General features: G+C 38.6%; 1 pseudogene; it reads left to right on the forward strand.

The window, feature by feature from the left end:
* Nucleotides 1-24,864, forward strand: part of LOC116761220 — a 72,813-nt pseudogene that overhangs the window by 24,486 nt on the left and 23,463 nt on the right.

A 24,864-nucleotide genomic window follows, 5' to 3' on the forward strand; every position in this document is an offset into this window, starting at 1 on the left:
ACACGGGGAGGGGGAAGGGTAAGCTGGGACAAAGTAAGAAAGTAGCATTGACATATATACACTACCAAATGTAAAATAGATAGCTAGTGGGAAGCAGCTGCAGCACACAGGGAGATCAGCTCAGTGCTTTGTGACCACCTAGGGGGGGTGGGATAGGGAGGGTGGGAGGGAGACACAAGAGAGAGGGGATATGGGGATATATGTGTACATATAGCTGATCCACTTTGTTATACACCAGAAACTAATACAACATTGTAAAGCAATTATACTCCAATAAAGATTGTTAAAAAAAAAAAAAAAAGAAAAGAAACAGCCCCCTAAAATCCTAGGATTTACATCTCCAACCTGAAAGCCTAACTCCCCAGCCTGAAACTTCTCTGAGGCTCTATCAGAGCAAGCGGTCAAAGGAAGACCTGTTCAACTAACTATGCATGTCACCTGTTCTAGCTCTTGCTCCATTCCCCATGTGTTCATTAGAACCGGAAATCGGTTTTATGCCAATATTACAGTACAAATAGAAACATTTGCCTTTTGGAAAGATCATCTTGGTCTACAAATGGAAGTGTACCACTAAAAAATTTCTTCAAGATTTTAAAATTGAGAAGATAATGTTTTTTGAAGACTACCCAATAAAACCAAAGATGTGAGTTCTGATCATTATTCCATGAAATATTGTAAAGTATTGATTAAGGCTTCCATCTGCATGTGTCAAAAACTAACCCTAACTCACCTAAAAGGAGATTTTTTTAAAGAATGTTGGGCATTAACAGATAAAAAAACTAAAGAATGAAGTCTCTGGGCCTGTCAATCAGAAACTGTTCCCAAAATTATGAAACCACCACTGCCACCCCCAGTGGCACAGACCCTGCAGATGGCTCTACTATCAGACAACACCAACACCGGGCACTGGACCAGGACACCATATTAATGCCCCACTGCCTTTAGGAGCAGGTGCAACTGCCATCTCTGTCACCACTTTATCCGAATGGAATCTGGCCAATTCCTCTTCTCTTCACCAGCTTCCCACATATATTTAGGCAGAAGTGTGTGTTTGGCAGAATTTGAGGTCATGTGACCATACGCTACCCACAAGAAATGCTGGGAAGGTGATTATCTGACATGTCCACCTTTACGGTGGGAAGCAGTACCTGCCTCACAAAATAGGAAATTCCCAGATGTTGGAAAGTTAAGATGTTAGGTAGCCAAACACAATAAATAACTATTTACTACAGCAATTGATCTACTTCTGTTTAGTAAATGAATTGGGAATGTCACTGAAATATGGGATATTGTAGTGAACATATAAAATCTTTTTGAACCACGGTCCTCCCATAAGGGTAATTTCTTTTGCTTCCCTGATATGGGACCTCTAAAACTGCAAGCACAGAAATAAAGGCAAAACAGATATTTCCAATTTTTCATAAAGGAGAGGCCCAGTCCTTCGTATCTCCCAACTCAGCTCACAATTCCTTCATTCCTGCTCCTCCCATTTTGCATCATTGATGTTTTTCCAGGGAATATGGCAAATGAATGTATCCAGATTCTTGACTATATTCTGATTATACCTCAGCTAAACAAATTTCAAGAGGATAGAGTAGCTCAGTGACAGAAGAATAAATCTAAAACTTTATATCATGATGGATAATTATATGTTACAGATCAAAGAATATTTCAAACATTGGATGATAATAATTATGGTTCCTAAACATAAATCCTAGATGGTAATTTTCTCAGCATTATTTAAGCAGGTTCTCCTGGTTACCTGAGGGTAAGCCCTGTGTCTACCTAATATTTTCTGTTAACTTCAAATTCCTAAATATCTATCACGCTTTATATGGGCAATCAATAAATACTCATTGACTGAACAAGGTTGTGTCACTTGTGTTTTAAGAGGTCAACAGAAAGGATCCACGAGCAGTCACTCTGAGAAAATAAGCCTCTGTCTCTGCTTTTTGGATATTTGCCCATCTGCCTTTTTGAAATTTACCTAGCTGTGATAGATCATGTTAACTAATAACGAATCTATTAAATATTTGGTGAATGAGTTACAAATAAATTCATTTGTATCCAAAATCAAAAGGAGAATTGTATTTTAAGATCTTGCATTAATACCATATTAACAAAACAGCGTCATGAATTCATTTTTGGTCTACGCAGGACCCAAGTGCATAAAATACATGTGCTGAATGCCTGAACACTGCCCTTCACCCACACTTCTTTTTTTTTTTTTGGATTTTTTTTTTTATTTTAACAGATCTTTATTGGAGTATAATTGCTTCACAATACTGTGTTAGTTTCTGTTGCACAACAAAGTGAACCAGCCATAGGCATAAACATGTCCCCATATCCCCTCCCTCTTGAGCCTCCCTCCCACCCTCCTTATCCCACCCCTCTAGATCATCGCAAAGCACCAAGCTGATCTCCCTGTGCTATGCGGCTGCTTCCCACCAGCCAACTATTTTACATTCGGTAGTGTATACATGTCAATGTTACTCTCACTTCGCCCCAGCTTCCCCCTGCCGCCCCATGTCCTCAAGTCCATTCTCTATGTCTACCTCTTTATTCCTGCCCTGAAACTAGATTCATCAGCACCTTTTTTTTTTTTTCAGATTCCGTATATATGTGTTAGCATACGGTATTTCTTTTTCTCTTTCTGACTTACTTCACTCTGTATGACAGAGTCCAGGTCCATCCACCTCACTACAAATAACTCAGTTTCGTTTCTTTTTATGGCTGAGTAATATTCCATTGTATATATGTGCCACATCTTCTTTATCCATTCGTCTGTCGATGGACACTTAGGTTGCTTCCATGTCCTGGCTATTGTAAATAGAGCTGCAATGAACATTGTGGTACATGACTCTTTTTGAATTATGGTTTTCTCAGGGTATATGCCCAATAGTGGAATTGCTGGATCATATGGTAGTTCTGTTTCACCAAGGAAGACATACAGATGGCCAAGAGGTACATGAAAAGATGCTCAACATCACTAATTATTAGAGAAATGCAAATCAAAACTACAATGAGGTATCACCTCACACTGGTGAGAATGGTCATTATCAAAAAATCTAGAAACAGTAAACGCTGGAAAGGATGTGGTGAAAAGGGAACCTTCCTGTACTATTGGTGGGAATGTAAATTGATACAACCACTATGGAAAACAATATGGAGTTTCCTTAAAAAACTAAAAATAGAACTACCATATGACCTACCCCACACTTCTCATAAGGGGTAGGTACAGGATTCTTTGTGGCCCCAGAGACATGTGAGAGAGGCAGGCAGAAAGAGCTGGGCTGTGAAGGGCACAGGAGCAGAAAGCATACAGGAGATGCAAAAAGAGTCAGGATGGGGTCAGATTGAAAAGGGTGAGCAGAAATGGGAATCAATGTGAGACCGAAATAAAGAACCTGGGACCAGGAGACAAGACCATGAGACAGGAGACAAAACTGCAGCAACAGGGAATGTTCAATGACTTACGTAAGTGAGAAATTGTATTTCCCTAAAATGATCTGCATTGCATTTCCTTCTTCACAAAATGCATTTTAGGATGGGCAGTGACCTCCCCTGCAGGCGGAGGGGACCCTGCAGGGGTCTGAGCAGGCGTGAGAAACAAAAACGCTTCCTCCCAAGACGGAAATGGAAACAAGTTAAATGTTGTATATGATACCTTCACCATATTGTCATTAGCCTCAATGTCTAGAGTTCAAAAAAAAAATCAGGAGATCTTTTGTCTTTTGTTCTTCAATTCATTTGCTCTTCACTCTTTTAATTCAGTGTTTGGCCACTGAAGACTTCATATACGCAGACCACTGTGGGCACCAGTCCCCACACAGGTGAGCTGCTCGCTCTGGCAGATCTCAGCTCTGCGCTAAGAACTGGGCTTATGCAAACAGGCGGCTTCTCAAGCATATTTTTCAATCAGCTGCAGTTTTCTCCCCTCACCTGTGCCCCCCCCCGCCCGATTCATTAGTCTAGTTCTGCCTAACTTCTGACTGACTTAATGAATTAACTAGCTAGTTAACTGATTAAGATAAAAATCAAACCCAACAAAGCATTCAAATCTTATCTCAAAACCACAACCTTCCTGTTTAGGAAATGTGCTTTATTCTCCTTGATGACAATGATTGAGGTGGGGCTGAGAGATCTTCCTTCAAGCTTTAAGCCATTCTGCTGAGTAGAGGAACAGTGCAGAAAAAAGGGAAGCAACCACCCTGTGATGTTTTAACAGCAATTGAGTTGTATCTGTGTATGTGGAAGAGGGAGGGGGACGTGTCACCTGGGTGCTCGTGACTGAAGAGTTAGGTTGGGTGTTAGACCCAACAATTATACGAACTGAATCCAAACTTTTCTGCCCCTCTAGATACTGAGGGTCTTGCCCATAATTGACAAGGTCACTCACTCTAGCAGCCAAAATCTGTTTCATTTCATGCGAAGAGGAATTAAAGTTTTGTATCCCTCTACTCAAGACAACTGACCTTTCAACCAATCACATCAGAAGCATCGATTAAATACTTGATGTATTAGTCACTCTTCACTCTTAAATACTTGATGCATTAATCACTCTTCCTTGGACATTCAAAGACGAAAAAGGCTTGTCTCTTATCCTCCAAAAGCTCGCAGTCTAGTAGAAAAGACAGACATAACTGAAAAACAGACTGGCTTACCCCTTCCAAACAACCTCCAAAGCTGTCTCAGGAATCCCTTGATATAGTAGTGATGCTCTTCTGTGAATCTCTTTTTTCAAATCTATTTCTACTACCTTCTTGTCTTTTTCTTTTCAAGTCAAAGTTAATTCCTTTCAGTTTCCTTCCTAAAGCATTCTCGGAAGCATTTTAGTTCCACAATCAAAATTCAGAAGGGCAAAGGCATTTTTCTTAAAGTGCTAGAGATATCTAGTTCTAGGCTCTTCAAAATCCCAAGAATTCAAAATCTCCCCTGGGGATATTATAAAATGAGTGTACTGAAAAGAAAACACACCTATGTGTAATCAAAAGCTTAACGAGATCCAGAGCTACACAGCTGTCCACATCACAAAGACAGACACAGCATTGAAGGGAAAAGAACTTGGGCTTTGAAGCAAATGGAACTGAGCTGGAATCTAAATTTGAACCTTTCTGGCTGTGTGACATTTAGGCGTGTTGCTGAAGCTTTTGAAATTTAGTTTTCTACTGTTTAGGAGCACATAAAAACTGGCTTGAACTGTGATGGTAGGTCTAGAAAAATGTTTGTGGTATGCCTTGTGCATAATGGCTGCTTTATAAATGGTAGCTATTACTGCATTATTCCGAACTCAATTACTTCTGGAAATTAAATTATTAACAACAACTTGGATAATTACATACCAATAAAATCACTACTTAAAAAAGCTGGCTTCATTATGAAAGCCTAGAATAAAATAGTTCGTTTTTCAGAAAAACAGATTCTCTTGCCTTGTATACTTGAAAATGCACAATTATTGACTTAGCTTGATCACTGCTGGAAGACTCCCCATCATCTTAAGCCTGGCCTAGAAGAGTGGGGAGCAAAGCCTCTCACTCAGCATTTCTCTGGAGATGCCCTGGCGTCCTCAGCCCCTTGTTTCCTTCTCCCCTTCCTCTTCCTCTTGCCAAACGTGTTTTGTGTGTTTCTCTCGCCTTTAGTATTTCCATCCTTTATGAGACATGAAGAACATACACGAGGAAATACTAAGTAGTCATGAGGCCAGAGATAGATGGACCCCAGGCTGAACAGTTTCTCCCCTGTGGACAGAAACTCCATAATAGCAGAAACCCCATAAAAGCGGGATGATGGAGGAGGCTGGGCCCTGCCCAGATAAGAGATAAAAGACCACATATTCCTCATTCTTAAAACCAAGGAGACCTCCCTGACTACACAGGCGCAGAAAGGTTCCCTGGAGGTCAAAAAGGGAGGGGGCGCCACCTCATAGTAAGTGATGTCACTACCCATAGGCCTCTTTGCTGGAATCCACCTTGGCTAAGAGATGCGCACACACACAGGGGAGAACCCTGGGACATACCAAACACCGACTCAGAACCAGGCAAAGCAAGATGATTGGTCAAAGGAAACCCAGAAGAAATGCCCCGTAAAAGTGATTCAAACTGCCATGAGGGTGCAGCTCTCTCTCTGATCCCGCCCATGTGTCTATCCACACGTACTGTACTCTTTTTTTCTCCTTATCAACACTTTACTTGTTTCACTACTTTCCGTCTTTGTGGGAATTCTTTTCTGCAAAGCCAAAGGGCCAGAGCCTTGTCACTGATCACTGGTCTATGGCTAGGATTCAGTGCTCTCACTGCCGTGACCCGACCTCAGTCTCTGGCCGGGAACCAAAACCCTGCTTCAAGCTGCTGCAGTCAGAGACCACCCGAGATCAGTCAGAGATCCTTGGGAGGAGGGAGAAACTATTTACTAAATGAAGGCTCCCTCATTATCTATTTTCAGTTTTCCAAATTCTCCTTACATTATCAAGTGTTGACTAAAACTGCTAAAAATCAGTCGTTATGGACATCTACTGCATCATGACGAGAAGCTGGGTACCCAATGACCAGTAAAAATACAATCCTTCTCTGTTAGGGTCCCTGAGAGCCCCTGAACTAGTTCTAGCCATTTATAAATCTAAATAGCTTTATGATTAATTTTCTCATGATAAGGCTGAAAGGCTAAATAAAACATCAAATTTAATTGTTTTTGGGGAGAAATACGTCAACTGAGTGAACCATCATCAATTATCTCATGTTGGTCAGAACCTTTGAGTGGCACTTACTGTATGTATATATCATTAAAGATAATGGGAAAACAAATCATTTTAACAAAAACAGTGCCAAAGACAATGTTTCAAAACAAGGGATCTGCGAGTGAAAAAAAATAAAGCCTATTATTTGGGGGGCCAGATTTGGGGAGACATTAGCCTATCTTATTTATCTAGTAGTAAGAATTTTATTAAACCATAACACTTTCTCAGCAGCCCTCCCCACTGCCAAGATCACAGGTCTCCAAAGGGAGGGTCCTTTGATTTCTTGGATGAGTCCCTTTATCTGTTCTTAGTAGCATCAGACAGTTTCTGCGCCTCTCCGTGGCTAAATCATCAGCCACCATAGGTCAATGGGTGATCAATAAAGAGAACTGAAAGAATTAACGTTATTCCGTAAATGAAATGCATTCTTGTGTTTTCCAGAACTGCATAATTTATAACAAAAAAATCAGTTAGTAAAACTCATTCGCTGTAATATATTCACAGAATACCTCAAGAGGTATAGTTAGAAATAGAAGATACTGTCCTAAAGCATTCTCAGGTCTGCTAACATCCAAATACCCTATTGTAAACCAAACTAATTATCACAACAAACCTGTTTTAATTAATTCTATTTATTTATGTGCCTCTCTTAATTGCACTTCCTTTATAGGACTCATACATTTCTAACACTGCATGGGAAGATAAACTGTAAGTCTGTCTGCCAAGAACAAACTCTGGCTGGACAACTACTAGGGAACTTCTTCTATTGAGATAAGCACTGGAAGCCATTTCCTGTCGGTAAAATGGATTCTTGACTTTCCCGGCCAATCATTTCATCTCTGTGAAGGAAGAAATAATAAGGGAGACACAGAAACGCTGAGTCTAGTGGTGTTTAAGAAGTGAAACTGGCTAGAGAATGGAGGACCCCTGGAAGAATGCAGTCATCTCATGTAAGATATGTTAAGAGCCAGTGACGGGAAGACCCGAGCCCTAAGAAAATAGATTTCAAAAAGATTAGTTGGGTAGGATCCTTAGAAACTCTGAGAGGGGAGGTGGCCCAAGAGGGAAGAAAAGCTCACAGACATAAAATTCTGACAACGCAATGTCAAATCATCCCGCTGAGGAAGAGGAAAGAGAAAACATGGCAATCAAATGTAGGTGAGCTATAGACAAGTGTCATGGACCTGAAAGAGCAGTGTCAGGCAGGCTAAAAGCCGAGAACGAGAAAAGGCTTTCAAAAATGCTAACAATCAATGAAAAGAGCTTTTTTTCTTTGAAGTAGATAAAGAAACTAACAACAACAACAACAAAAAGAGATACACAACTTTGGGGCCACTGAAAGTGAAGGCATGACAGAAAGTCCAGGATAATCCGGTCCTGTTTTGCGTGTATCTTCTGTCAAGAGAAATGTTAGCTCGCCCAGAAAGGCAAGAATGAACCTCACAAGGTGGGATTAAAAAGCAGGACTGGGCAGAATCACGTTCAAAATGCCAGGCAGTTTTATAAGATGAGCTAAGTGCTTCTGACCAGGTGAATTCCATCTCAGGCTTCTGAAAGAAACCACACAATGAAGTGGCTGGACCACACTGGAATTTGCATTAAGGAAACTTGGAGTAAAGGACAGGCACCAGAAGATTGAGAGGAGCTAATATTGACTTAATCGACTTAAAAAGATGAGGAGTAGAAGAGGGTGTTTCGTTCATTGAACTCGAGTTCTCTGTTGATTCTGAGCAGGGCTGGAGTTGAGAAGATCAAATGGGATCTGTATGGAGCCAACCAAGATTTGTGACGAACAATTCAAGACAGACCAAGCTCATTTTCTCTTTTGATAAAATTACTGGAGTGGGAGACAAGGAAAATACTATGGACATAGAAATGTCTGAGTTTCAGGAAGACATTTGACAGGCTTTCTCATTTCACCTTTGCGGGGAGTATTTTCCAAACTGGTGTCTGCAGAGAACAGACTTCCACAGGATATTCATAGGTATTCCGAGAGCAGGGTTCATGCACAAGTATATTCGGAAGACATTAGTTAAACAAAATACAGATTTTGAAGAGAAATATATAAAATAATGTGCACTGTGGCTCTCAAGAGAATATAGTAAGGAGCATCTCCCAAACTTTTTAAAATATGGCACTGAATCCTGTCTAGGTACATCTCTTAATATCTTCTTGAAATAAAATGTGAGAACTGCTTTATTCAGGCAAGAAATATGTATGGAATAAAATCCACAATTAGAAAGTGTCCTGATTATTACATCAACCACACCCATAAAAAGAGTCCTAGCTGAAGAGAGATCTCCTGTGGGGTGACACAAGGCTTTGTCCTTAATGTTGCCCTTAACATCATAATCACTGACTTGTCAGAAAAATTGGGTGGTACTTTGTAAAACTATGGATATTATAGGCTAGGAATAGACAGCCAACATGTCACCTCAGAGAATCAAAATCCAAAAAGATTTCAATTGGATGCAACCATGAGTTGATTCTAACAAGATGAAGTTAAATAATATAAGGTCCTACATGTGGTAGGGGAAAAAAGTACAAGTGCAAAATGGAAGTAGGTTGAGGGAGGAGAAAAGTTAATAGCTGTGTATGTGAAAAAAACTTCAGATTTCGGCAAAAAGCTTATTATAAATTAACAGCACGATATAGCTGACCAAAATAATCTTCATATGCTCTTATATTGTTAGGATTATGGAACCCAGGACAACGGAAGCAACGGGCTGCATCTGTTCTGCTCTGGTCCCACCATATCTGGAAACCTGTTACGCTTCAAAGACGCGTTACCAAGCTGGAAGGATCCAAAGAAGTTACGCGTAGGGTAAGGGGTACGAAATCAAGTCACTTAGCATTAAGAAATGAGACAGAAGCTAGGACTGCTTAGTCTACAGAAGGAGGACTGAGGGGGCACAATAGTTGTCTCCAAACATTTGGAGAACTGTCTTGTGGAAAGAGAACAATAAACTTCTACAGGACAGATCTGTGTTGGGTGAAGGCATCAGGAAGCAGAGTTTTGCCTGAACCCATTCTCATATTAGAGCTGTCTGAAGATGAGCTGGCTCTGACATGTGTGAATTCCCTGTCATTGGTGTGTTCATTCAGAGGCTTGACAACTGGTTAATGGAAGTAGCGTAGAAGCAACTCATATGGGAGAGGAATGGACTCTGGTTTTTAGAACTTTTTCAAATCCTACAATTCATACTTGGGGCTAGGGACACAGGCGTGATGGTCCTCACTTGATGGTCTAGAACTGTTGGAGGGAATCAAAATGCCAGAACCGAGGCCAGAACCTGTGCACCAGGACTAAACTGAAGGAGAGCACAGGTCCTAAAATCTTAATCTCTTGGTATTAGTCTTGGGCTTGAGGACAGCCAGGCCACTCTAGAAGCAAGATGGAGACTCAGCCTTTATGACAGGGTCAGCAGGTCCTAAATCTTACTGAAGAATTTGAGTTTGAGGATACTGACCTGCCTCGAGTTATGTATTCCCACCACCAGAACTAGCCCAGCGACTGAAACAAAACTGAGCATGGGGTGGGAGGGTCGGGCAGCTCAGGGAAGTAACAGATCCTTGCAACCATGAGAAGTACGAGCAGTAGATGCTGGGAAATGATAAGTCCATTATTTATGAATCTTGGACCTTTAATTTTTATCTGTAAAGAATATTATCTCCAATTTTACAATTTCAGATTAAACAGCAGTACTTTCTATTTCAACTTTAGTCTTAGATAGAAAAAATGGTTCCCTACTGGGTTACAAAAATGAATTTGAGCATGAATATCTGAAAAAAATCATGGAATGTATGACTATAAGAGGGAATACGTAGATTGAACTTGAGATGGCTACATTATGGAGAATACGTTAAAATTCAAAATACCCAAGAAAAGCTGGATTATCTAACACATAATAAGCAATAATAGAAAAAGTAATAATAATAACAATAATTATAGCAAACTCTGTGTGCTGAGCACTTTTCGATGCAGTATATACGTGAAAAACTGTTACTCCTACAACAACCCTGATGTAGCTACTATTATCATATCATTTTTACAGAGAGAAAACTGAAGCATAAAGCGGTAAAGTAATCAAGGTAAATACAACTGAAGGGTAATACATTGAGGCAGAAAACAAAGAAGGCACACATTTAAAATGGGGCACAAATTAACAAAGAAAAAGAAGAGAATGCTAGAACCCCCTGATGCTCAGGGTATGGGAAAGCAGACATCTCATATGCTGATGGTGGGAGTACAAACTGATATAGCATTTCTGGAAGGGAATTTGGCAATAGGTATAAGAACTCTTAAAAATATCCATTCTCTTCCTCAATCCAGTAATTCCACTTCTGGAACTTTTCCTAAAGAAAAATAAATATGTGAACAAAGGTTTCTCCGCAAGATTATGCATTGTGTCATTGCTTATAATGGGAAACAAATTGCTTCAGTACATATGATAGCTAAAAATATTAAAATGCAATGCAATCTCTAAAAATGACACAGTAAATATATCTATACGCATGTAAAGATACTCCTTACATTTTCTGAGTGAAACAAGCAGCAAATTTATTCTGGGGGAAAATCTGGAAGTGCATGTAATCAAAATAAAAACTATAGTTTATCTGAATGGTGGGATTATCAGTCAACATTATTTTCTTTCTTTGGAGTTTTTTGTATTTTGGGATATTATGACAAGAAGCCCATGACATGAGAAGTAGTTAAGAGTATAGTTAAGAGCGGGTTCTGGAGCCAACACACGGGAGTTCAAATCCCAGCTCTACTGCTTCTCACTGGGTGATATTGGGTAAGTTAACTTCCTCATCTGTAGAACAGGAATAAAAATGATACTTCATAGGGTTGATATGGGAATTAAATGAGTGAAAACAGTTAAAGCACTCAGAACAGTGCCTGGACCCTGGTAAACAACAAAAGAATTAGTAACTATTGATATTATTATTGCTTATCATATTAAGCAAGTTCTCAACAACAAAAATGATATCACCAACCAAGCCATATGTTCAGAATAGGAAGTCCTCAACTTTCAACCTGTACCTTTGTGAATTCTCATACATAAGAACAAAGCAACACTCCACTTGAAAGAAGGAAAAAAGTCAACTTCGCCTGTTACCAAGAGATACTGCAGGCGTCATACCCAGCCACTTCATTCTCAGAGAGCACCTGTTTGTTGTGTCTGAGTCTGGTTTTGAGGGATTTTATAGTGGTACAGCTATTATTAGCCACACCATGTCCAGTTAAAAAGCAGCAAGTTTGAAGTATGGTAAAAACAGGCATATGATTACAATGGAAATAAAAAGAGAAAACATTTTTTAAAACTGAAAGTGGTGAGAAGGTGATGAAATGTTACACCACCAGGTGAGAAGAATCATTGGACCAGAAGGAAAATTCTTTAGGGAAAAAAAAATCATGTGACATTTGAAAAATGCCTGACCTAACTGATCTACAGGAATCAGCAACAGGTGAGGAAAAGTGAATAAGGACAATGAACAACTATGAGGACGTGGCCAGATGATGAGCATCAAAACTGGACATCCATTCACTGGCCATTGGTTTGAGAACTTAAATGCTACGCATCGTCAATACACTGCAGATGAAACCTTTGTTACAAACCATAGATGAATCCATGTGTCAAGGCCTTGTTTGAATCTGCCCAATTTCCTTATGGAGCTGAGAAGTGGTACGAACTTCACCCGAAGCTCAGAGTTCCCCCACGCTAGTTATGCAGGAACCAGGCAGGGAGCGTGTAATGGTCTCAACAGACCTGCTATGCAGACAAAACCAATATTTTGGGAAAGCTATCTGATAGACCGCGTGTTAACTGGGAGAAGAGCATGCCTTGTTTCAACTCTCCAAACATATTTTTTGGGAATGTGCTTGGAAAATGAAAGCTTAAACCCTTCACAGGAATATTGCTCTGGCTTTGTTATTAACTTTAAAGCTAATCCTAAAGCCTGTATTATACTTTTCAGGCTTTAAGTAGTATTGTGTCATTCTGATTTATGTGCAAACGGACTTAGGAACGACTTTTTTATAAGTAGAGTGACTTCTGTACTTAGCCTCAATGAGGTGCCCAGAAAACTTGGAAAAAGGAAAATAAAACCAGCTGATGAATATATCATGTATATATATACAAAGTCACCTGGAGGAAGCAGAACGGTACCCAGGCCAGCAAGACTCAATTATAACTATAGTAATTATTTTAATATATCAAAAAAAAAGAACAAATTAAGCAAAAAGCAGTGTTCAGCCTGTAAATAAAAAAATATCATTTAGAAAAAGGCTGGCAGAGTCCAGTCTAGCATTGTCCAAGAAAGAGGAGTTGAGGCTAATGGAGAACTCTAACAGAAAGATGGATACACCTTACTATATCAGGCTGATTCCATTAAACATGAAATTCGTCTAATTCTGCCCATTCTGTTTACTTGATTATCAAGTAACTCTCAAATTATGAGCTAACTTCCTATGTAGATATCCCTACAGAGACATAATGCTGTGTTGACAAAGCCCATTATAAACATTCTGGCCCTTGTGACCATAATTTCACATTGTATATTATTAAATTGGCTGATTATTATTTTGCTTTCTATCTAGCTTGACAACAGAGAAAATCCATATTAATCCTGTGTCCATACATGTGAAGCCATTTCTTACTGAAATTTTAAAAACTGACGTTCTTATTTCATACATCAGTCTTCATAAACTTGGTTAATGTGAGTCAGACCTTAAGAAATGGATCCACTCTTCTTAAGGAGAATATGCAAGACTAAGGAACCTGACCTTGGACGTAGGTAGCTAAGGCCATCCTATTCAATCCCCACTGACCTTTCCTGGTAGTAATATCCTGATGTTGCAGTTAGCTACAGGCAAGCATTCTACATTTCTACATGGAACAAATTCAAGAATTCTCTCTGTACTCAGTGGTGTTCATTTTGGGCTCCATTGAAAGACTCATAATTTGGAAAGGAACCAGGATTGGAGAAAGCAACAAATAAGATATTCTGATTAACTATGTGTTTTCATCCTGGGAAATACAAGACTGAGGGGGACAGAGGAGAAGTGGTCAGAGCTATGAGACTGCAGAAAAGAGTGACCCAAACAGCAGCTAAGTAGACTGTGGATTCCAATTACAGTCATCCCTCGGTATCCACAGGGGATTGGTTCCAGGACCAGGGTAGTAAAATCCGCGAGGATGCTCAAGTCCGTCATTTAAAACAGCAAGTACAGTCAGCCCTCCGTATCTGCGGGTTCCACATCCCCAATTCAACCAACCACAGATCGACTTTGAATTTCGGTTAAATACGCGAATGCTGAACCCACAGATATGAAGAGTCGATTATACTACCTCTTTTTAAACATGGTGCTCTCTTTGGCACTGGTTTAGGAACACTGAATGTACTATGATTCCCTGCCTAATGTACAATAGCACTGCTTGCTGTCCATGATCCTATAGAAGCTACCGGGCCAAGATATAAAATGCTATCACTTTGAATTCACTGCAGAAACTTTACAATAAGTGTCCCACAGTTATTTGAACGACTTAATCTACACATAGAGATCTTACATCCTCTCCTCTGCTTCCTTGAGACATTGTTTATGATATGCTCACTAACAAGCACAACTGATCCTCTCATTAAGTCAGATTATTTTCACTGCAAGAATGAGAGTAACCAACAAAAGCTCCTCAAGAGGTTGGCAGAAAGGAAGTAGTTAAATGATAAAAATGTGAATTGTTATGCCGCAAGCTGTGTACAATTAACTAGAATTCAAATATACACCTTGTTCCAATCCAAGCCATTTATCAGATAAAAATAGTCTGCTACAAGAATGTCATGATTAATGAGGTGAGACTCCAGCTAATTACTGTTTCCTCCAGAAGTAATTAGGTTGGCATTGCTAATCAAGATGAATGAACACTCTGACCTGCTTTTTTAAGTGTAAAACTATGAGCCGCTACTGCAGTAACATCATTTAGTTCAGGCAGTGTAGTCTTTATTAGGCTTGTAGTTTGATTAAATTCTTTTGTTACACTAGGCTTTCCACACATGAACAGATGAATGCTGTGATGTTCAAAGAGTTTTTCACCCTTAATTAAAGACTGAAAAGTCTTGTTCAATTCACAGGGCGATACATAGGACAGCTCTAAATTGATAGCTTTTAAGTAGAGAATAAGGGAAGGCAGCTTAGGGCTTGTCCACCTGTGAGAGGTTTCCTCCGCCTCCTCCTGTAATTCCACTTATTACGGCTGAGAAATGAATGTGAAATACTTTTATTATATTTTATTAAACACCTTTTTCATTTCATCATAGCCTCTTTTAAGGAACACAATGCATGTATCTGTACCTACTTATTTTTTAATGCAATGAATATAAGCGGGGAGGAATACAGCTGATTCAATGCCATTAATAGAACAAACTGCGGTGTGGAACACAGGTCTGTAAAAGCAGCAGAGTCCACACTTGCTGATGTTTACAGCAGAGCGACTAACGTTTCATACTCATGGTGATGGTGAAGATGTGAATATATTTCACTTCTTTTTGAGCCAAGGGACTAACTCCTTGATCAATCAGATGAAGTCTGAAGATGATCACTTATTAGTCTCTTACCAAAAATGTCAGTATCTCTGCCCCCAAATTAGCTTGCTAGAGGTTTGTCTTATATCCTGGCAACCGCATCACTTCCACGCACTTAAGAAGTTTTCTTCATCTGCCTCCCCTTTCTTTACTTCTTCACATATTTCCATTTTCTGATTCTTAATGTTTTTCTATAGTTATTCCAAAAGGGTGGGATTATCCTCTCCACTCTTTCTCTGCCAGTTGGTTTATATTTCCACTTGCCAGGTTGGGAAATCCTATTTTTATATCTTCTACTTAATTATATTCCCAGTCTAGAATGTGCTGTCTCCTCTTTGATTGACATGTTTAGACCTCCTGCTGCTTTGTTTTTCTCTGCAATTTTGTATACAGGAGGAAAAATAATCTTAAATTTTGACACCTCTTCTAGGTCTAGGAGTCAGTTTCTTTTTCAGGGTTTTTCCTTGTCGAATTTTATAAATGGCTTTTAGTATTAATGATTTCCATTTTTTCTTTAATTCTGTCTTCATTTAGAAAGATATGAATACAGCTACCTGCAGGTCCTACAGTGTCTGTTCTGAACTCTTTTTAACAATCATCAGAAGCCAGGCATTCGAAGCCCCACGCCTGACAGAGACACAGAGCTAGAAAATGGGCCACAGTGGTACACAAAGCCCCATTGTGCAAACAGAAAGCCTAGACACCAGTGCCTGCAGCACCAGGATAGGTAAATGTGTCAGGACATGCCCCACTGCTCGAGGGTAATTGTCAGGGTGTCATTATACACGACACTTCATTCTCTTTCCTAATTTTCCAGTTGGGTTTTGAATTTGTCACAGTTCCGTGTCATTTGCTTTACTCCATCATTATTCTACACTAGACTGCCTTTCTTAAATGCAGCTCTCCTCACGTCTACGGTTAGCGTTAGATTTCGTCTTAGGATGTTGTATTAAATAGCTCCCAAGTTTTTTTAGACTTGTCTCTCGGGTTCTCTCTTTTCCTTGGTGCCTGTCTGTTTAGCACAAGGATAGCTCCTGTTCTGCTTGATAAACCCAAGCTGGTATCTTGTGCTTTCTGCCATGTGTTATTTAATTAAAACATGTAGTTCTTTCTTGGTCTTCTAAATAGTTCTGGCACCATAATAGTTGCTGAGACTTGGGGCAGCAAAAGAACTTAACATAAAGCTCTTGACCTTGATCTAGCCTTTTACAGTTTCATAAATTTTTGTTTGTTGATTGTAGTATGTAGTCTCAACTCCCTGGCGAGAATTAAAGATAAGAACTTTGGGTTCAGGTCCAGTGCCAGGGATTTTCAGTACATATTCCTAAGGCTACAATATATACGAGAAATTCTTAATGTACTGAATTATACTTCCTGAAAAAAAAAAAAACTTCAGAAGAGATTTTCTATGAGAAGATAATGTCTTTAACCTGGACTCTATGACTGATGGACTAGTTGAGTTTATTCAGCAAAAAAGAAGTTAAATATTAAACATGTAGCACAATATCCACCAATAAAGTCATCCACAATGTTACCCTCTTCCTTAGTTCTGTTTAAATATCATCATATTTAATGGAATTATTTGGGTTTCTCCCAACTCTACACTTCACCAGTTTGTTTTGAAAACTATTGCATGGAAAATGAAAGTTAATTTAATCCTCCTCAGTCTCCCTGTTAATTTTTTTTTTTTTTCCAAATTAGAGTTCCTGTGTTTCCAACCCAAGACTGTGAGTTTTGTGATTCGATTTCCTAATTATAAGGCAGGATTTTTTTAAAACTGACTTTTTCTGAATTCGTCACAGGTGTATGAATACTCAGTAAATAATAGTGGCTGATCCTGAGAATCATGACCTCTAGGAGTGAGCAGGAAAGAAAATTCTCTTAAGGCAGCAGTGATAAGTTTAGAAAGTCTGAATCTCTCTTCTCACGGTATTATTTAGGGGTAGACTAAGGATGGACAAACTGTGGTTTCTTGAGTAAATTGGTGAGGAAGACAGGATTTTGTACACACCAACCTCCTGAGACCAAGACACAAACCCAGCCAATAGCAGGGGCTCCCTCAGTCAAGCAAGGCAAATGCCCAGAAAGAGTGGCTAATTCTGTCTTGATTTAGCCAACTGTCAGCACTAGGGTTGCAACAGATGGTGCAAGGTCCCAGCACATTGAATGGAATCCAGGGGACCATTGACATTTAGAAGTTTTAATATCAACTGTTTCTAATCTGAGGCCACCTATTCATTTAAATTATAGTCACTGGAAAAGAGGAAAGAGGACCAAGAACAGCAAGGGCCTTATCCTCTTGCTGAGGTTCAAGAGCTGGGCTCCAGAACCTCAGGAAGAGACTAGAAGCCAAGATCGAAGAAACCAAAGCATTAACCCACTCTGAGACAGCGGAGCACATGGGAGAAGAAAAGCTGTGACTTATGGGCACAGCCCAGTGGCCAACTGGCCTGCCAAGGCATAATCATTCATCCAACAACCATTGTACTGCAAGAATGAGGGTTCCAACAATCACAGAGTTTACAAATGAGTGGAGAGATCACTCTAAGTCACTAGCAATAATAAAGTATGAAAATGCTAAAATAGAATAGCAGGAGTCCCGAACACAGTCTGAGATGGGCAAGGGAAGACGTCAGGAAAGACCTCCCTTGGAGGAACTTGTGTTTAAGCTAAAGCCAAATCCAGAGCCTGATCCACTGCGAAGGAGAACCTCAGAGTAATTCAGGAGACCCACGTTCAACTACACCTGCTAGATCCATGAGAGTACGATAGAAGAAGTTAGGAAAATACACATTATTTTTTGCTGGCTAGAGATTTGACCCTAAAAAAGTATATGGAAACCTTGATCCTGGTGAACTCATATGAGCAGAGAGTAATATTTTCTTCTTGGATGATATGCAGTTTAAGCCATCTAGACTCCCACTTACCAAAGTGTGTTCCATGGACCACTAGTCCCATAGAATAATCTACACCAAAAAGGTTACAATGGTCAAGCGCCTTTGAAAAACTTTGAATACTTTTTCCATCTCTTTAAGAATCACAAATCATACTATATCCATTTAATTAAGTATATAATCTAATTTATTAAATAATTACTATTAATATATTTATATGTATAAAGTTATAGCATCTATAATATTTATACAAATATGTCTCTTAATTTATTTAAATATATAAATAAAAGGACATATTAATTAAATATATATACATTTAAGGCACTAAAAAGATTTACAATTAAGAAATGTGCTTGAATTTTATAACCATGGTAATTCACAAACTTATTTAACCATGGAACTCATTTTTATGTAAAAACTACTAATATTTCTTGGAATTAGTGCTCTATGTATCATACATCAGCAAATTTTTCTATAAGGGGTGAAATAGTAAATATTTTAGGTATGGGGGGGCCATATCTGTTACACAAACCAATTTTATTATAGTGCAAAAGCAGTCATGGACAATATGTAAATGAATAGATATGGCTGTTTTCTAACAAAACTTTAGTTACAAAAACAAGCATTAGGCCAGATTTGGCTCATGGGCCATAGTTTGCTGAGCGCTATTCTAGACAATGACTCGCTACCATAGTCCCCAGACCAGAGTTTACCCTTAGCCATCCAGTGACTAGTGGGCTAGCAAGGGAAGAGTGATAGCCAACCCAAGTAGAGACAATCTTAGGCCTGTATTACCCAGAGAGAATCCAAAAAGAGGAACTCAATGAAGAGAAGGAGAAAGCCCAAGAGATTACACTGAATAAAAAGAAAATATTTTAATGTATTTGCTGAACAAGAGAGCTCCATCACTTAGGACCACGGATCAATCGTGTCCTTGGCCAGATCCCTCATCCGCATTTTCCTGAGTAGAAGGAGTGGGCAGCACTTAAAGTCCCCCAGCACCAACATGCAGAAATACCTGAAGTGAAATTGAAGAAAGCAATGACTGGGGGGTAAAGGCAGAGGTTGACAATGGTCAGAGATGCCTCAGGTGGCCAATAATCAGGGTCTGCCCTAAATATGGGGTGATAAGGCAGCTTTATACCTTTTGAGATTTCTGCAAATCCTTCCCACTGTCCAAAATTCCATCTTAGAGACATAAGTGATCCTACAGGTATTATAGGAATGCAGAAAAGACAAGGGAATCGACACGTTGCAATGGGGGAGAACACACACATAGAGAACCATGGGGCCCCCCAGTAAGAAGCTGTTAAGAGTGTGTTATGGGATTGGGGCTTGGCTTAGATGTTTGTGGGGAGGATTCAAGAAGTGGGGCTTTGCTCTGGATTCAGTTTTTGTGGTTGGACAATGCTCAGATTTGGGGCTTGTGTTTGGACATGATTGTGGAGTGGTCTTGTTTTGTCTTGATCCATCATAGTCACGAAGTGGCCTCGTCTGATGTTTATGTTCTATAAAATCGTTATGTGCAACAAGAGGCCATCATGGCCTAAATGTGAGTGTGAGGCCAACTCATAGCAACCCCACAGCTTAGCTAGGTCAGGTCCTAGCTCTCAGGAGCTGCTTTTCCCTTTCACAGGACTGCAGATTTGAGAAAAGCAGATTTGAGGAATAGCAGAGAGAAAACAGATGTGATTCAATAGGCATAGGACTAAAAGGAAAACTATTTGAGAGACATGAGAAGTTCTAAAACATAAAGTAGGCAACACAATGTCAAGTGATTTCCAATGAAGAAGAAAGGGAGTGTCTTAAAGAAATTCAAAGTAGTAGTGCAAGGTACACTTAACGGGCTTATACAAAAAAAGAAAGGAAAAACACAAAACTAATGTTGGCTGGGAAAGGAGAGCAAGAACCAATGAGAAGAGACAAAATAGCTTAACACCCAGTATACTAGTGACTTCTATATCAGAGTACCAGCAGAGAACAGATGGTATGCTCAACTGGGTAACTGAGAAGAGATTAATAAAGAAACTCTTATAATCATTTAGGAAAGGGATAGGAATGGCATAGGCCCCCGGAGTTAGTAACAGCAGCAAGCTGTCACTATCTCCAGGTCTGAAGAGCAAGGGGAGGGCCGAACAGTAGCCCCGGACAAGAGACTTTATGGAGAAGGTTGATGGCAATGTGGCCTTTGCCAAAGGGAGGAGTCCACAATGGCCCAGCAGCGAGGAGTCCAGGGAAATGAATACCCTACTCTCACTTTTCTTCCTCCCTCCCATCTCCTGCCGGTGACTCCCATTTTCCAAATCCAACTGGAAGCCAAACAGCAAGGAAATCTGTGAATGCAGCCCATCAAGTCAGCCTCCTGGGGCACAAAGAAAGGTGGAATGTAGACGTGGAGGGAAAAATGGAAGATAAGTCACCTTCAACTCAAAGATTCTACTGCTCCCCGATACTGTTTAGTGTCTTCCATTCCCAAACTGGTAAAGCAAATCAGGCCACGCATAAAAAAGAAGCTGCAACAGTGACATCGTCGTTTCCCCTTCAACATGGACATACCCTGTTGGGGTTTCTATTCACTCTTTGCTAATTGCCTGCCATCCTCACTCCCCTTCCTAGCCTCCCATCCAAGAGCTACCATCCACTCTCCCTGACCTCTTTGCACAAGCATTCTTCCACCTGTTGTACTCTGCTAATGGAACCCTCTGGGCTGGTTCCTGGTCAAGTCTCCCCTCTGCCAGTCCCAGTCCCCTGGCCCTATTCACACAACCTATCCATGCTCCTCCCAGGTGGTCTGGTGCTCCTAAGGCCAAAACAAATCATAATTCTTTATATGTTTAATCTGGGGGGAGTGTGAATAAGGAAATGTATTTAGGGCCAAAATTACTCAGAGATTGGCTTCATGACCTCTCCACAAGGAAACTCCACAATAATGCCACTCTATCAGTCCCAAAATATCAAGGAAATTATACAACTTATTATTAGTTTACACATGCTCATTTATAATTATTCACTACAGTCTTACCTAGGCCATAATTGAATTCAGGAAAATTCCTTTAGACCATTATTTTGGTTAAAGCTTTCAGGCTAGAAATAGAAGTCGGCTGTAATCTCCATGAGGGCAGAGACTATGTCTCATTTTGCTCACTGGTATCTCTAAAGCATGTAGCAAAGGGCATGTTCTTGGTTCTTAAAACTATGTTAGTTGAATAAGTAATTAAATAACATCTTCTGGATTCCCAAAAGCAAAAAAAAAAAGGTGGTATCCCAATTTTGAGTATTATATATTTTTCTTCCCTTTAAAAAAAAAGAAAAAAAAAACCAGGTACAGAAATGAGTATATCATCCCTGTCAGCTTATAGCTTATACTCCTAATTAATCCATTTAAAGGTCTGCTAATTTTTCACTCTATTTCCCCCTTCCTGTCTGTGCCCCATTCACATTTCCCTCCTCAAAATAGGAGGAGGCTTAATGTATTTATAATTAAACTTTTAATTCTGAGATAACTGTAGATTCATATGCAATTGTAAGAAATAATATAGAGATCTTTTTACTCATTTTCAACATCTTGCAAAGCTATAGTACAAGATCACAACCAGAATATTGACACTGATGCAGCAATATACAGAATATTTCTATCATCATAAGAATCCCTCTTGTTGCCCACTTATAATCACACAACTTTCCTCCTGCCCACACTGCTTCACTCAGCCCTGGCAACCGCAAATCTGTTCTCTATTTCCATATTTTGTTATTTCAAGAATGTTATACAAATGGAATTGTACAGTACATAATCCTTTGGAGACTGGCATTTTCACTCAACAGAGCTCTGGAGATTCATCCAGGTTGTTGCATGTATCAAGCATTTGTTCCTTTTTATTGATGAATAATAGTCCATGGTATAAATGCACCACAGTTTGTGTAACCATTCACCTGTTGGAGGCCATTTTGGTTACTTCAGTTTCTAGCTACTACAACTAAAGAGGCTGTGGACATTCACGTAAAGGTTTCTGCATAAACATAAGTCACACGGTCTAATTCAAAGACAAGTGAGAAGTCTACCAAGTCCACCTTGAACCCTGGCAAGGGGGTGGATGTATTACATTGCTACTGAAGAATGAAGTTTAGGGACCAATCATCCAATCTACCACAGCTGCGTAACCTCCAGCTCTAAGCTACCAAAAATAACGGAGCAAAAACCTTTCTTCAACATTCTCCCTTGTAGATCTTGAATGTGTGCTCGAGTGACATGCACACAAGAGTGGGATACTAGGCCGTAGGGCACTGGTATATTTCTCCAAACACTACCGGATTGCTGTGCGTAATGACCATGACCATTAACACTCCCATAATCAATACAAAGGAGTCCCTATCTCTTCACATCCTTGGCAAGACTCAATATTTATCGCCTTTTTTAACTTCGTATTTTCTGATATTTGAAAAGTGGTATTTCATTGCTGTTTTAATTTGTGTATCTTAGATAACAGACGACTTTACAAACCTGCTACCACTTAGACTCTATAATTTATAAATTGCCTATTCATATATGTTGTTCATACTGTTTCCTCAGTTTCCTGTTTATTTTTGTTGATTTTCAGTCCTTTCTGTATTTGGGAATTATACCTTTGTCAGTTTAAGATGCTAAAAAGATTTTTTCCTATTCTGTCATCTGTCTGTTAGTACTGTCTGCAGTTTTCTTTACTGAACAGAAATCCATATTTTTGATGTAGTGAATTTTATTAAATTTTTACTTGAATTCATCTGGAACCCACTTTTATAAGTGGTATAAGATAAAGATCTAGCAATATTTTTCCCCTTTTTAGTGAGCTTTTTTATAGCATTTTGTACCGAATAGTTCACATTTTCCCCCATTAATTTGTGATGCTGTATTTATTGTATGTTGAGCTCCTGTATTTAAATAAATCTATTTCTGAGCTCTTTATACTCCATTGGTCAATTTACTTATTCATGAGTCAAGTCAAACTATTTTATTTCTGAAAGCTATGTAGTATGACAATTTCTTGTAGGATAAGAATCCTCATTTTATTCTTTTTCAAATTCGATGTAGCTATTTATTAACTTTATTGTACATATTAGAATGTGTTTGGCAAGCTCCTCAAAAATCCAGTTGGAATTCAGCACTGTTTGTAGATTATCTGAGGGAGAATTAACACCTTTACTAAGTCCTTTCATCTATCAACATGGAATATATCAATAGTTCCATTTATTGTAATCTTTTATGTCCTTAACAGGATTACAAAATTACCTATGCTAAGTTCTCATGCATCCCTTGATAGTTTGATTCATAGATATAGCATAGTCTTTATTGTGATGTGTATGTTACCTTATATTTTATTAAATTTTTAATAAAATTTGATTACTGATCAAATTGATTATTATTTGATTATTGCTGATTTGAGGAATACTACTGATTTTTGTTAGATCTTTTATCTAGCACATTTGATGAACTCTAATTAGCACTGTTTCTAATAGCTTTTTTTTGTTGTTGGTCCTGTTGGATTTTCTATGGTGATCATCACATTATTCTCAAATAGTAACAATTTCCTTTTAAACCATATATCTCATACATTTTTCTTGTCTTATAGCATTGAACATGACTTCAAAATCACGTTAAACATTTGTAGTGATAGTGGTTAACTTGTCCTGTTCTTAACCTTAATGGACATGTAGCTGAATTTTCTCCAGGGTGTAAAAAATTTTCTAAAAGTTTTCAGAAAATATTCTTTATCAAAATAGAGAAATCCCTTCCATTCCTGATTTTATAAGGTTTTTAAAAATTGTAAGTCAATATTGAACTCAGTCAAATGCTTTTTCTGCATCTATTGAGATAATTTTTTAAAATGTCTTCTTTGTTTCATATATGTGGGATAAAATAATAATAATGTAGTTTTAATGCATTGTTGGATTCAACGAGCTAATATGTTCCTTAGGATTTTTACATCTATGTTCATATACTAAGGGTGTATGTGTGTGTGTGTGCGTAGTAGATATATATATATATATATATATATATATATACACATTAATACAATATGTAATTTTGAAATTAAGGTTATTCTAGCTGTATAAAATACATTAGGTAGCTCTAAATTGTTTTCTATTAGTGAAAAATAAGATAGAAATCAACAGATCCTTAAAATTTTAATAAAACTTATCTGCAAAATTGTCTGGGCCAGAGGATTTGGAGAGCAAAGATACATGATTTCTATTTCCATTTTCTACAATTATTAGTTATTTAATTTTTCTCTTTCTTCTTGCTTCATTTATGTCAGTTTATGTTTCTTATCTTAAGTTATCAAATTTATTAGCATATAGTTGTTCATATTTTTTAATCTCATACCTATAGTCACGTCTTTATTTTTATTTTTTACTTTATTTGCACCTCTTTTACCTTAATCTTTTCAGACAACAGCTTTGGGTTTTGTTAATCTCTGTTGTCATCTATTTCATTGATTTCTGTCTTTATGCTTTTAATTTTTTTCTCTCTCAGAAAGGTCTTCTCTATTAATATTTTTCAAACTTCTTGAGCTGAGTGTTTAACTCATTTTTTTAAAATGAAACTTCCCTTAAAGGACTGTTTTAACTGTATTATACATACTTCACCATGTAAATTTTCATTACTCATCGATTCTAATT

This window comes from Phocoena sinus, chromosome 10, assembly GCF_008692025.1.
Source record: "Phocoena sinus isolate mPhoSin1 chromosome 10, mPhoSin1.pri, whole genome shotgun sequence".
NCBI lineage: Eukaryota > Metazoa > Chordata > Mammalia > Artiodactyla > Phocoenidae > Phocoena > Phocoena sinus.